The sequence below is a fragment of the Pristiophorus japonicus genome, chromosome 9 (assembly GCF_044704955.1).
Source record: "Pristiophorus japonicus isolate sPriJap1 chromosome 9, sPriJap1.hap1, whole genome shotgun sequence".
NCBI classification, from domain to species: Eukaryota; Metazoa; Chordata; class Chondrichthyes; family Pristiophoridae; genus Pristiophorus; species Pristiophorus japonicus.
The window spans coordinates 71,037,966-71,053,582 of record NC_091985.1 but is presented as its reverse complement, the minus strand read 5'-3'; positions in this window follow the sequence as shown (position 1 = coordinate 71,053,582).

Below are 15,617 nucleotides of genomic sequence, written 5' to 3'. Positions count from 1 at the left end.
CCAGAGCAGCAGAGCATCAAAGATGGCGGCACCCAAGGAGAAGCCTCGTGGAATCCTCCTGCATCAAAGATGGCGCCTTAAAAAGGAAATGCACCCGGGAGTCTTAAAAGGGCCTTACCATGTGGTGGTCCCCACAAAGGACTTCTGTAAGGCAGAGCGAGTCTAAAATGAGCTATGTTAATGTGAGATGGCGAATTTATAATAAGAATTAATATTTTAATGCTGAATGACCACTGTATTTGTGTAAAATAATGGATGTGAAGTACAATTAATGATAAGAGCTAACAAGGAAATCAGGGATCCGTTACCAGTCAATAATTAGTTAATGTACCAGATAACATGTACCATACTAACACACTGTCTATGCCCACCTGCCTTCCATTGGACAAGTGTGATGTTATGTATTGATGTGTGTATCGTCGTCCTGCGTCCTGGTGGGGGGAAGTGTGATGTTATGTATTGATGTGTGTATCGTCCTGGTACCTTAAATGTAATATAAGCACAATGGTACACCACAGAGGGCGCTGTGGTGGGAAACCTGGACGTACCTGCAACAGGCAATATAAAAGGCTGACCACCACACCTGAAAGGCACTCTGGAGCTGAACAATAAAGGACGAAGGTCACAGCAGTTAGATTTACACCAGACCGTATGGAGTCAGTGATTTGTGTGCTAGATACACCACATATACCATCTCTCCGCTGTCAGTCGCGTTAGTGGAACAGGCTTGCTGTGCCCACGAGGCCTCTGCAGGGTCGGCGCTGTCCTGGGGACAAATGGGGTGCCCTTTGGAGAGGTGCTTGGGGCCGGCACTTCCAGAGTGGAGGCGGTAATGACCGGAGGACCACTAAATGGCCTTGGGGTGGAATGGCTTCTCGAGCTTGGTGATGCAGGTTCTTCGAAGGCCGCACTCTCATCCGTGGAGAACAGACCCAGCGGATTGACGGGCAACAATCGGAGCTCCTCAGCACCAGATGTAGGATCGTACGCTGACCCCTGCCCCGCACCCCCACCTTCTGGCCTCTGTGGTTTTGCCTGGGGCTGTGCTGCTGGCTGAGCTGCAAGATGCAAATTAGGTTATTGGAGGAGAAGGGGGTGCTAGGGTGACAAGGTAAGTCCAGCGCTACACACAGAATATGCATAACAAAAGCATCATCGCTCTCAAAACTATCGCAGCCATCTCGTTTCATGATCACCAACACATTGTGCATTGCAATGATTTTCATTAGGTCAGCATTATTTCTATGACACTTTTAGAAATCATCTATCATATATGATTGTTCGGATATGAGTGGGTGTGGCAACTATAGACTTTACATCACGCAATGGTGTAAGCTTTACTCATGTGGCATCACTTCAGGGTCTGCAGATGCATCTGCGAGCACTCACTCCTCCAGCTCAGTGATGTCGCTGGGGACTGGTGGCCCCCCCCACCCGTTTGCCTCTGCATGGACCTCATCGTCGATAGTTTCTTCTGTAAAAGGTAACAGGACGACATGGCCTGAGATCATTGCGTGATATCATTGCTAGGTACTGTCACAGAGACTGATACAACACATAACCGGCAGATGTAATCATGATTTTTATGATTATTATCATTCTTTACCTAACGAGGTACACCGTGACTTTGAGTAAAACATTCCCGGTAAAAGTGCAAGACCTCACGTCTGCTGATAGTCACTCATGACTGTTACAAATCAAATTATATAAATACGTAAGTACATGTAAATAAATGTAATACTTACTCTTGTGGATCCCACAAGGTCGTTCCATTGTGTGTGGCATTGGTTGCCCTCACGCACCTCGTTGGTCGCCGACGAGACCACCTCTACTATCTCAGTCCATATCCTCTGGTAGGCCATTGGGGTGGGCTTCCCACGCCCTCCCTGTATCAAATCACCCCAGCGTAACTCGACCTCCTGCAGGAGGGAGACATTTGCCTTGTCCGAGAACCCCCTGGCTCTTTTGCGGCCTCCAATGCGCTCCTGTCCCACCTTACTGTTCTCTCTAGCATCAGTCTCCACAGCATGCTGTGATGCCTCCTCCTCTCCCTCCATTATAGCTTTAATTTGGTCAAATATGTGGCTGGTAACAGCTAATTTTTGTTTGCCTACTTGCTGTAAAGCTCTAAAGTCTCCCTCCTTCCTCCCAAAGCAGCCACACCACACCCAGCCACGCCTTCAGTCCCTTTGAGCTCTCTCTCTCCTCTTCTGCGCATGTCATGGTGACCCTTGACCTCCAGAATCGCGGGAATCGAGTGTTGCCATGCTGTTGCTAAGAATGGCCACACTTTACGGCAGAATGTCAGAAAAATTTAATGCTACTGCCCATTTGATATCGCTCGCGGTAATGTCCATTTTCAAAAATGTAAACTAGGAGAATGGGCGAGAAGCCGGCGATCTGAAAATCCTTTTTTACCGCCCATTTTTGGGCAATAAACACAAAAGTGGAGATTGTAGCCTATAGCTCTCTCATTCGGTGCCTCCGTGGTCATTCTGAACTTTATAAAGTCCATCCTGCGTGCTTACATTGCAGTAGTCACCTGGCGAATGCAGCTATGTGTAGCGAACTGCGAGATGGAGCATATGTCCCCTGCTGATGCCTGAAAGGAGCCAGAGGCATAGAAGGCAAGTGCCGAGTCACCTTCACCTCAACTGGCAGTGCAGTCCTGTTCCCGTTGGTAGGCTGTAGGTCTGCCTTTATCAGCTGACATATCTCTGTGACCACCTCTTTTCGGAAGCGCAGCCTTCGAACGCACTGTGCCTCAAACAGCTGCAGGTATGAGCGATGTTCCCTGTAAACTCGTGGGGGGTTAAGGCCTTCTCCCCATATGTCTGTGAGTTCTTTGATAATGTTCATAATGCTCTTGAATAAACCTTCTTCCAGCTCGATGCTGCACAGAAAAAGCAGCCAGCAATAATGGCAGAGATATTATAGCCCCCATTCTTTTAAATGTTCTCAAATGTCCTCAAGTAGCCTTAAAATCAAACTATAAACTCACAAAAACCTCAATATGTAAAATGCAGCCTTCCCTCCAAATCCTTTTATGCACTGAACTTCTGCTCCGTTTTTCAAGATGGCGTTGTTAGCGCTGGGTGTGTCGTGGGTCCGAGCAGGTAAGACTTGAGTTTTCCCGGCGGGTTTTTGGGCGGGTGATAAAAATGGTGGTATCGGCGATAGCGGGGTGTTGCATGCTAATTGGCGTCATAAAAACAGTGAAAAAAACAGGCGGGCAGTTTTTATACCGCCGGTGCAAAACCGCTGCCGAATTTTCCGCCAGGTCGCTAAATTTTGAGTGCTGCATTTACCGCCCCCCCCCGCAAAAAAATGGGTTTTTCTGCCCGCTACAGCGGTAACATGGCGTTGAATTGGCACAATCCTGCGGAATTTCTAGCCCTCATACTTTGTTGACCAGCAAAGTGACACAAAGACACTTAAAATACTAAATTAATGCTACATACTGCCATTGCTACTAGCAAAAATAGAATTAGACAGGTCTATATTTGTTGCCTATTTTGAAGTTCTCTAATAATAGACCAATGAGTTATACACAGGCACTTCATCGTATCATAGTGTGACTTATCTGCTATGCTTAAGAATATATGACTCAGCAATCATTCAAACGGCAGGTTTTAAGCAGCACTGTTTTGTCCTCCAAATTTTAAATTGAATTTTGTTTGATACACATCGTTCCCTGAAGGAAAGCAGAGTTAATCATTTTCAAGTGTAGTAATTAAGGAATAATGGACAAGTAGGAGTGTAATAGGTTATAAGTGAGGATAGCTAGCTTGATTGACTAAAGCTGCCAATTCTCAATTACAACTGTTGCATTCTCTGACTACATGTCCATCATTACTATGTAATATACATTTGTAAAGATAACCTAAAATCTGGTACAGCAAAATGCATTTTTTTTTAGTTAAGACTGGTATTCTGGCACATGACATTAATGCAAACGTTAGGCCTAATTTAATAATGGTGTCAAAAATATTTGCTATTCCTATCATTTAATACCACTGCAACTATCTTAAAAGCCAAGGAACTCACAATAAGAAAATTTAGAGTTTTGCCTACAAAGCAAGTTGCATATTATATAAATAACAGTGGCTCTGTGTGTTGCTAGTCTGTAAGGTAACCTTACAAACTGCCCAAACTATCCTCATGGTTTATGATGTTATTTAGAGGCTTCAATTTAGTTACATCCTTTTAGCATACATCAGGAGAGTTAATATTTTAATTCAATCATACTTTATACATTTTTGTCACCTTTTATCTATTTTTATTATATATATAAGTATTATTAGCCTAGACTTAGCTTTCTCAGTAATAGAAAACACTGTGGTGTGCCACTCCCTATAGTTGAATCTAGTGTAGAATCAGGTAACCTCAGCCACACTGTGTGCTCTTCAATCAAATATTAGAGGATAGAAATCAGGTCAAAATTTAAATGAAGTGTGATTAAATTAATCAACAGTGGACATCGGGCATTAGAGCAGCATAGTACTGATGATAGATTGGGGCCCCGATGTTGGTGGCCTTACCACCCACTGCCTGCTGCCGCTGACTACTGCCGAGTTTTGCTGCCGTTTTCCTCTCCTCGACATTTTCCTCTCGGGCTGGAGCGAGCGGGAGTGGATACCGCTGGGAACCGGCCGCTGACGTCCTCTGGCGGCCAAGTTGCGTAACTGGCCTCTCGCCCGCTGAGATGCCAGATTGGTGCGGGCGGGAGTCAGCGGGAGTCGGCGCCAGCAGGGGGAAGGACCACTGCGTGGAAGCTGTTCTTATCCCGATGGTAGATATGAAGACCTGCAAGAAAAGGTTAGTGAACATTGTTAAAAAAACATTTTTTACAGCGACTTACCTGGATGGGGTCCCCTGAAGGTGTTCCGGTGGGTTTTTTTTGGACAGTTTTTTACTTTTCAGGTCTTCCACCATCCCTGGACCCAACTCCATCCTCGGCGGCACTTGGGCAGCGAGCTCATTTGCCGCCGAGATTGAGAGCTCCCGCCCGCTGCCACCCAGATTGACGGTAAGCAGTTATTTGGCCGCCGGCTGGTACTACCACCTCTTTTAGAGGAATCTTTCAGGCAAAGTACAACCCGGTCTCTCAGCGGCCATCGGCAGTCCTTTGGGTGACAAATGGGCAGACCTTGCAGCTCATGAAAACTGGGGCCATAGACTGAGGAACAAGAACAAAAGTTGAGTTTTTCAGTCAGCAGGCTGTCCTTAAATCCATGCTATTGTACTCTTAGGTGTATTCCCTAGTGTCCATTATTGCCATCCGATTACACCTTTTCCTGCTTGAGTTGTACACAGAGGTTCTTTGATTGAAATATACAGTCATTTCTTCCCTTTGTTGGATAGAATTGTGTCAAATTCTTTAGAGTGCACTTTATGAAGCTAGACAGTGAAACAGAATTCTGAAAGTAATTTGTGCAGAAAGGATTTGGAGGCACTATTTTAGTTGTGTATATAAAGCTCTTATTAGCTGATATCCTATGATTGTGTCCCTAAATTTTAACAATATCAGTATCTGAAAGTAAGCGGAAGAAAGGTTAATTCTTGCATAGGTACTGTTTAAATTGTGGAGGTAATAAAATTTATTACCTTCTGTGCAAACAGCAGGGTTGAAAACTGAAGCCCATTAAAACCAGTCTTTTATGTTCTTATTTAAGTTGGTGGAGTGAGTCACCAGTAGCTTAAGTAAAAAAACCAAAGGACTGTTAGTATTGCTGCTGTGCTTTGGGGAGGGGGATGGAGAGGAGGGAGAGCTTAAAGGGGGAAGGGATACCATCGGATCTTCATGTCAGCCATGACTCAGAGGTAGAACTGTCACCTCTGAGCCAGAAGGTTGTGGGTTTAAGTCCCACTCCAGAGACTTGAGCACTTGAAGGGCCGAATGGCCTACTCCTATGTTTCTATGTTTCATCCAGGATGACACTCCAGTGCAATACTGAGGGAGTGCTGCACTGTCGGTGGTGCCGTCTTTCATTAAACTAAAGCCTCGTTTGCACTCATGGGTGGGTGTGAAAGACCGCATAGAACTATTTTGAGGAAGAGCAGGGGAGTTTTCCCCAGTGTCCTGGCCAAAATTTGTCACTTAACCAACATCACTAAAACAGATGATCGGAACATTATCACATTGATAGTTGTGGGACCTTACTGTGCACAAATTAGCTGCCGCGGTTCCTACATTACAACAGTGACTATACCTCACAAGTACTTAATTGGCTATAAAGTGCTTTGGGATGTCTTGAGGTAGTGAATGGTGCTATATAAATGCAAGTCTTTCTTTTTTTATTACTGATATGGAATAATTGGGCTGTTCACTAAACAACTAATTCTAATCCAGAAAAATTCATGAACTAATATTGAACTAAACATTTTGTAGTTATTAATCTGCTGTTAGATAACACTGACACTCACATTGAGTTATATTTTTGGTGGTGCATTAGGAACAGGAGTAGTCCATTCTGCCCCTCGAGCCTGTTCTGTCATTTAATTAGATCATGATCTGTATCTTAACTCCATCTATCTGCCTTGGTTTCATAATCCTTAATACACTTGCCTAATAAAATCTATCCATCTCAATTTTGAAATTTTCAACTGACCGAGCCTCAACAGCTTTCTGGAGCGTTCCTTGGCACAAAAACCTCAATCATATTCTTACTTCCATGGAGATGAAATTACATTTTATATTATTTCACTTAAAGCAAAGACCGGGATAGATTTTTGTCTGTACAACCTGGGTGCTAGGTATTGCCCAGGTGGACCACTGAGAGGAGAATTGGATGGTGAGGATCACATACCCATAACTTTCCCATTTGGATGGGAAATGGTGTGGGTTCTGTGGTAGGTGTGCAATCTTCCTCAACTGACTTTCCTCTCTGTACTTTTACCAGGCAATACCTTACACCCAGATGCTATGGACCAAAATCTATTCCCAGGATTTTCCACTGAGGAGGAGTTAGGGGTGGTGTTGGAAGACAATTCCTAGTCACCACTGCAGTTGCTTTTCGCTGCGAAAATAATATTCCATTCTTTATCTTTTTTTGGCATCACAAATTTTGGAATGTTGAATATTGCCAGTCGACTAGTACAGTTTGGGCATCAAAGTGTGAGCAAGCTGAACAAATATCAAGTATTGTTTACAACCTACCCATCCATTGCTGCAAAAACACATAGGTAGAGTTCTCCCCACAGTGGATACGTGTTCTGCCAAATAGAAGATAATTTTTTTTTAAATCGACATGTGCCGAGGGTCTCGTTTCTGTTTTGCTACTACAAAAATGAGCCCAAATCAGGAAAACAGATAATTCCACTGACTTGCTCCTGATTACCCTACTCTGCTGATTCAGAGTTGTCACTACCGATGTGGGTGGCTGGTGAAAAATAGGCTTACATGTTGTAAAATAGAGCAGTAATCTTACTACCAACCTGACAATACCAATTACATGATTTAAATGGAATATTTGTCCATTTACATGAAATAAATTGCATTTTTTTTTAAAAGTTAGACCACAAGAATCTCAAAAATGTGGCTTTCCATCTATAAGACCAGGGCCCCAAATTTCCTTGGGGGGGTGGTGTGGGTAGTCTGCTGGACTTCATTTCTGGGGACTTCCAGTCACCCTTGTAAGGGGCAGAACTTCCACCTACCCCTTACAAGGCTGATGACAGGGGTGGCTTTGGGGGAAGTGCCTGGGGCAGGACATCCCTATGCCAGCTCAGTCAAGACCCAGTATACGACTGGAAGCCAGTACACTGAGAGACGAGATGTATCTACCTGAGAAACGGGTGCAAGTGGGCCCCACTGGCAGGGTCTGGGCCAGAGAAATAGCCTGGGCCCCTGAAGTTTCGGATTTATTGATAAATCAGCTTCCTCACAGAGGGGCCAAGAAAACGTCCAATGGAGCTTTGGCAACCTTCCCCTGTGAAGGCAGGCATCGAATTTTCCAACTGCATGGAGCAGGCAAGCCCCAGAGATGTGCCCGTCGTAATGCGGGCACTCACCAGTCCCATAACGTTTAGATGCCAAGCTGATGATCCTGCTAATTCCGGTGGGGTTAGCGCAGAAGGGCACCGGCAAGCATGATCCCAGTGATTATGCTGGGATTGCAGCCCACTGACTTTCTGGACCTCATATCACAATAAAAAGTGGCATATACTAAATAATTGGCATTTTAGTATTCACTTTCTGTCACTGCAATAAATCAAGGGAATAATTATGTAAAATAAAGTGGAAAGTATTTTACTTCTTAAGTTATAGATTCTGGAATTATTGAAGCATTTTATTTAAATAGCAGTGCAAAATTGGTTTGAGATAATAAAAAAAACTATGAAGGCCTCAGGCAACATTCCTCTTACACAAAAGCACATGACTAGACATAGCTGGTGTAATATTAACAAGAGCAGTGAATTCAAGAAAGCACATGTCCCAATCATGAATATTCATACCACCCTCTAGCTTTAATGACATATAAAGAATAGTCATGATGCTAAAGCTGCAATATATTACATTTACAGTTTCTAATGATCTACAATTTACATATATCAGTATAATAAATTTACAGGAGCTTTCGAGTGAGCTGAAGTTATATTAAGATGCTAGATAAATAGAGAAAACTTTTCAAAAGCCTACTAATTCCACATACCTTTAGCTGGTTCTTGTTCCACTGGATGTTTTAATTGGCAGTAATCAGTGAGGATTACTATGGACCTGGACCAGAAATCTGAACTGACTCAAACAGGATCAGTTTGGACTAAGCATGCTAAAACCAAACTTTTGATTTAAAAGATTGATTCGGATCCATTAGCAGAGAATTCTGTGAGACACCATTATTTTTTTTTAGCTTTGTCTCATAAATATAGCACTGGCTGCCACTGAAACGTATGAAGCAAATGTTGCTTCCCACATCGAGGATTGGGAAGTTGAAAATTGTGTGGGAGCACCCATGGACAGAAAGCAGAGCACAGTTGAGTCAGATAGGACAATATAATATGTTCGGGGAGCCGAGTGCAGTATATGTACAGAAAACCTAGTATAAGAGAATATAGCTGTGCTGGGAGTAGCAGAGTTAGTGGGGAAAGTAGAGTGCTGTCAAGAGTCAGTGTGGACTGTGGCATGTCAGGTATGATCTGAAAGGGACTGTGAATTATGTGGACAAGCAGCAGAATCTGATTTGAAAATTTGAGGTCGTCCACTTTGGACCTAAGAAAGAGAGATCAGAGCAGTTCCTAAATGGTGAGAAGCTAGGTACTGTGGGTGAGCAGAGAGATTTAGAGGCGCAAGTACAGAAGTCACGAAAGCAAGTTGACAGGTATAGAAAATTATTAAAAAGGCTAATGGCATTTTGGCCTTTATCTCAAGAGGGCTGGAATACAAAGGGGTGGGAGTTATGTTATATCTGTACAGAGCATTGGTTAGACCCTATCTGGAGTGTTGCATTCAGTTAAGGGCACCGCTCCTCAGAAAGGATATATTGGCCTTTAATTATACCAGGGCACCTCCGTAACATCGCCCGTCTCAACATTGCCTCAGCTCATCTGCTGCTGAAACCCTCATCCATATCTTTGTTGCCTCTAGACGTGACTATTCCAGCACACTTCCATGTACTACCCTAAGTAAACCTGAGATCATCGAAAACTCGGCTGCCCATGTCCTAACTCGTACCAAGTCCCATTCACCTATCACCCCTGTGCTCGCTGACCTACATTGGCTCCAGGTTAAGCAATGCCTTGATTTCAAAATTCTCATCCTTGTTTACAAATCCCTCCCTATCTCTGTAATCTCCTACAGCCCCACAACCCCGCCCCCCGAGATATCTGTGCTCCTCTAATTCTGCCCTCTTGAGTGTCCCTGATTATAATTGCTTAACCATTGATGGCTGTGCCTTCTGTTACTTAGGCCCTAACTTATGGAATTCCCTGTCTAAACCTCTTTGCCTCTCTACCTCTCTTTCCTCCTTTAAGACACTCCTGAAAACCTATGCCTGTGATCAAGCTTTTGATCATCTGCCCTAATTTCTCCTTATGTGGCTCAGTGTCAAATTGTTTGTCTTATAATACTCCTATGAAATTACTATGTTAAGGGCGCTATATAAATACAAGGTTGCTGTTGTAAAAGGGTTACATTGCATAGACTAAGCTTGTATTCCCTTGAGTATAGAAGATTAAGAGGTGATCTAATTGAAGGGTTTAAGATGGTTAATGTTTTGATTGGGTTGATAGCAAGAAACTATTTTCTCTGGTAGGAGAGTCCGGAACAAGGGGGCACAATCCTATAAATAGAGCTAGGCTATTCAGGGGTGATGTTAGAAAGCACTTCTTCACACAAAGGCTTGTGGAAATCTGGAACTCCACCGAAAAAAACTGCTGAGGCTACGTCAATTGAAAATTTCAAAAACTAAGACTGCTAGATTTTTGATAGGCAAGGGTAGCAAGGGTTATGGAACCAAGGCAGGTGGTTGGAGTTAAGATATAGATCGTCCATGATCTAACTGAATGGCAGAACAGACTGGAAGGGCTGAATGGCCTATTCCTGTTCCTATGTTCTGATGATCTGAGAAGAATAGTCAGGGATGGTAGTGGACGTTAATCAGGAAATAATGAGAAGGAGATTGGTCAAAGTCACATGGTAAATACACATGAGAAAAGCCAATCAGCCTACCTTTGTTTATACATCCAGAGTGGCCCTACAATCTCCCCATTCAGGTTACCAATTGAACCAAAGTGATATTATTTTCTGGTGTATGATGAATATAATCGAATAGAAATCTGCCTGAACACAGTGTTACAACTAAAGAATTATTAACTATAAGTATGATGGTTCCTGCTGTCCAATCTAATTAATCTATATGCAAGCACTTGTAAAATATATATTTAATTCTGTGGGGGAAATTTTCAACTGCCAATCACCCGAAAAGTGGGCAGCATGGCAGAGAAAATTCTGGTGGACACCTATTTACCCGCCTGATTCAATGTTAAGGCAGGCCTTTAAATGGGCACCTAACACTCCCATCCAAACAACTGGGAGGCTGTTTAAATATGCATATTGGTCTCCTGTGTCAGTTTTAGGACTGCAATTGCAATTTTAATGATTAACTAGGCAGATCATACCTCTTGCAATGCTAGTCCCAGCTGTACCGGGTATTGAGCAGCCTAACCAGTGATCCGCAAGGGATTTCTGTTGGCCACTCAGGACAGATTACATTTTAGGGGTTCTTTTAAGATTATGCTGGCCTCTTCTTGCCACTCGGGATCCATTGCTTCACCCTAACTGGCCCTAACTGCTGGCTAGCTCCATGCAGAAATCAGCCAAATTCCCACCATCCAAAGCCAGCGAGCTGCAGCCGAGCTCCTGTTTGGCGCCCGCAGCTCGCCAGTAATATTTAAATGTAGTCCAACCAACCCTGACCATGGTTCAGGTCTCCCCACTGTGGCCTTGGGTGGGCTCCGCAGGTACAATGCTGATTTTGTGCCCATCTTAGGTCGAAATTAAAAATTCCTCCCAAGTATCCGGCATGTATAAAAAACAAAATGTAAAGATGGTTTATACATTAAAAACCAAAGTGCTAAAAATGCACAGCAGTCAGCATCTGAAAAGAAGAAATATGGGTTAAAATTTTGGTTACAGAGCCTTCATTAGAATTTGTAACTGCAAAATATGGAGGCAGTTTATACACAAGCATCACTTACATATCGGGCTAAGTGTAATTTGATCCACACAGTTAGAGGCCAGTTAAATCTGGACATCTATCTTTTGTTTTTTCAGATGCTGCTGTATATTTCCAGAATTTTCCTGTTTTCATTCCACATTTCCAGCAATTCCAGTTCTGTTGTCCTTTTATTGAATGTATGCCGTATCTAGACTTTTACGGGCTAAATATTTATCTAAAATATATGAACCAATTATATTAACTTTTTAAAAATAGGCCCGAAAATTGCGGCCTCTCCGGGTGATTCTGCGTTGTAACTTTCTATGTTTCTATGTTTCTATGTGCGCACGCACTGCACCTGAAGAGGCCAGACAAATGCCGATTTTCGGCGAATAATGCACATGCGCCAAGAACCGTTTTTTGCGATCTGTCGACAGATCGCATGCATCCCCAGGAGAAGGACATTTGCGGGCGGAGATTTGGGCTATTTGCCCAACTCTTGCCCAGCGAATGTCCATCAAACTTTTACGCCTGGTAAAATCAGGCATATAGCTTACATTTACGTGCGGAAGAGTTTTAAAACATAGAAAAATTAAATGTTATTACTTATTTTATATTAAAAACTCTGTCCATGAAGGTAAGTTTGTTTTTAACACTATTAAAACATTTTTCTAAATTTCAAAAAATAATTTTTTCTCTAAAACATTTAATTTAATGCAATTTCTAGTCATTTAAACAAAATAAAGTATTTTTTTATTTATGTTGGTGTTTATTTTATTTTAGGGGTATTCTCTTTGATAGTAATGGGAGCATGGAGCACACATTATTATGAATGAGAATAGTCCATTGCGATTGGTGGTCCAGGCCCATGTGATCCCAGGATACGCATACGCTCCTGGAAAACATGGGGCCGTACGCTGGACTGTGCAACTAGGACTTGGTGCGCAAGTCTCCGTTCCTCCGGGACCACCAGGTATTCTCATTAAAAAAATTTGGGTCGGAGGTGTCCGCCTGCAGGAAAATACCTGTTGTGTATCTGTAAAGCATGCACTCCCATGTTCCGCCACCAGGGAGCTCATCCACTGAAATCCCAAATGATCCCAGCATCCCTTGGGAGCACTGTATAGAAACATAGAAACATAGAAAATAGGTGCAGGAGTAGGCCATTCGGCCCTTCTAGCCTGCACCGCCATTCAATGAGTTCATGGCTGAACGTTCAACTTCAGTACCCCATTCCTGCTTTCTCGCCATACCCCTTGATCCCCCTAGTAGTAAGGACCTCATCTAACTCCTTTTTGAATATATTTAGTGAATTGGCCTCAACAACTTTCTGTGGTAGAGAATTCCACAGGTTCACCACTCTCTGGGTGAAGAAGTTCCTCCTCATCTCGGTCCTAAATGGCTTACCCCTTATCCTTAGACTGTGACCTCTGGTTCTGGACTTCCCCAACATTGGGAACATTCTTCCTGCATCTAACCTGTCTAACCCCGTCAGAATTTTAAATGTTTATATAAGCCGGCCCCTAAGGCCTGTTCCTCACTCTGGAGTATCTTATTAAAGACTGAGGTCACTGTTACTTTAACCTCCCTGTGTGCAGCCTTATCTGTGTTAGGAACACAATAACTGGTGACGAGTATACGAATCCAACGCAAAGATGCAGCAAACTGTGCGCATCCTGGAGAAGTTCTCGGAGGGTGAGGACTGGGAAGCCTATATCGAACGGCTAGACCAGTACTTTGTAGCCAACGAGCTGGATGGAGAAGGAAGCACTGCAAAAAGGAGAGCGGTCCTCCTCACAATCTGCGGGGCACCGACCTACAGCCTCATGAAGAATCTTCTGGCTCCAGTGAAACCCACAGATAAGTTGTATGAGGAGCTGTGTACACTGGTTTGGGAGCATCTTAACCCGAGGGAGAGCTTGCTGATGGCGAGGTATCGGTTCTACACGTGCCAGCGATCTGAAGGTCAGGAAGTGGCGAGCTACGTCGCTGAGCTAAGGCAACTTGTAAGTTTGATGGCTATCTGGAGCAAATGCTCAGAGACTTTTTTGAACTGGGCATTGGTCTGAGACAATCCTATGGAAACTTTTGACTGTAGAGACACCAACCCTCAGTAAGGCCATTGCGATAGCACAGGCGTTTATGATAACACCAAACAATTCTCTCAGCACACATGTGCTAGCAATGTTCATAAATTAACTGGAACTGTGTTTGCGAGCAGAAATGTACAGGGCAGAACCCACGAGTCTGCAACTGCCAGCAGGTCTCAGGTGACCCAGATGACTCAGAGTCCCCAACAAAGGATGAATGCAAGGCAATTCACACCTTGTTGGCGTTGTGGAGGCTTCCATTCAGCCTATTCATGCTGCTTCAAACGGTATGTTTGCAAGAGCTGTGGAACAATGAGGCACCTCCAACGAGCTTGCAAACGAGCTGCAAGCTCTGCAAAACCTGCTAACCACCACGTGGCAGAGGAAGATCGGTCCATGGTGGATCAAAGCAATTTCAAGCCTCAGAGAGAGGAGGCAGATGCTGAAGTGCATGGGGTGCACCCATTTTCGACGAAATGTCCACCTATAATGCTAAACGTAAAATTGAATGGCTTACCTGTAGCCATGGCACTGGACACTGGCGCTAGCCAATCCACCATGAGTAAAAAGATGTTTGAGAGACTGTGGCGCAACAAGGCATTCAGACCAGCCCTGAACCCCATCCACACGAAACGGAGAACGTACGCCAAAGAGCTTATCACTGTCCTGGGCAGCGCCATGGTCAAGGTCACCTACGAGGGCACAGTGCATGAACTACCACTCTGGATTGTCCCGGGCGAAGGCCCCACACTGCTTGGAAGGATCTGGCTGGGCAAAATCCGCTGGAACTGGGATGACATCCGAGCGCTAGCACATGTCGATGAGGCCTCATGTACCTAGGTTCTCAACAAATTTCCTTCCCTTTTTGAACCAGGCATTGGAAACTTTTCTGGGGTGAAGGTGTGGATCCACTTGATTCCAGAGACACGATCCATTCACCACAAGGCGCGAGCGGTACCTCACATGATGAGGGAGAGAGTGGAAATCGAGTTGGACAGGCTGCAACGTGAGGGCATCATCTCCCCAGTGGAATTCAGCAAGAGGGCCAGCCCGATTGTTCCAGTACTCAAAAGTGATGGCATGGTCAGGATTTGCGGCGATTATAAAGTAGCTATTAATTGTTTCTCGCTACAGGACCAATATCCGTTACCTAAGGGAGACGACCTATTTGCGACGCTGGCAGGAGGCAAGACGTTCACCAAGCTCGACCTGACTTCGGCCTACATGACGCAGGAGCTGGAGGAGTCTTCGAAGGGCCTCACCTGCATCAACACGCACAAGGGACTGTTCATCTACAACAGATGCCCATTTGGAATTCAGTCGGCTGCAGCGATCTTCCAGAGAAACATGGAGAGCCTACCCAAGTCGGTACCACACACAGTGGTCTTTCAGGACGACATATTGGTCATGGGTCGGGACACCACCGAGCCTGGAGGAGGTCCTCTAGTGACTGGATCGCGTAGGGCTGCGGCTGAAGAGGTCAAAATGTGTCTTCATGGCAATAGAAGTGGAGTTTTTGGGGAGAAAGATTGCGGCGGATGGCATTCGGCCCACAGATGCCAAGACAGAGGCTATCAGGAATGCGCCCAGGCCACAGAACGTCATGGAGCTGCGGTCATTCCTGGGACTCCTCAACTATTTTGGTAACTTCCTACCGGGGTTAAGCACCCATTTAGAGCCCCTACATGTGCTATTGCATAAAGGTGAGAACTGGGTATGGGGAAAAAAAACAAGTAATTGCTTTTGAGAAAGCCAGAAACATTTTATGCTCCAACAAGCTGCTTGTATTGTATAACCCGTGGAAAAGACTTGTGCTAGCATGTGACGCGTCGTCGTACGGAGTCGGGTGTGTATTACAACAAGCTAACAT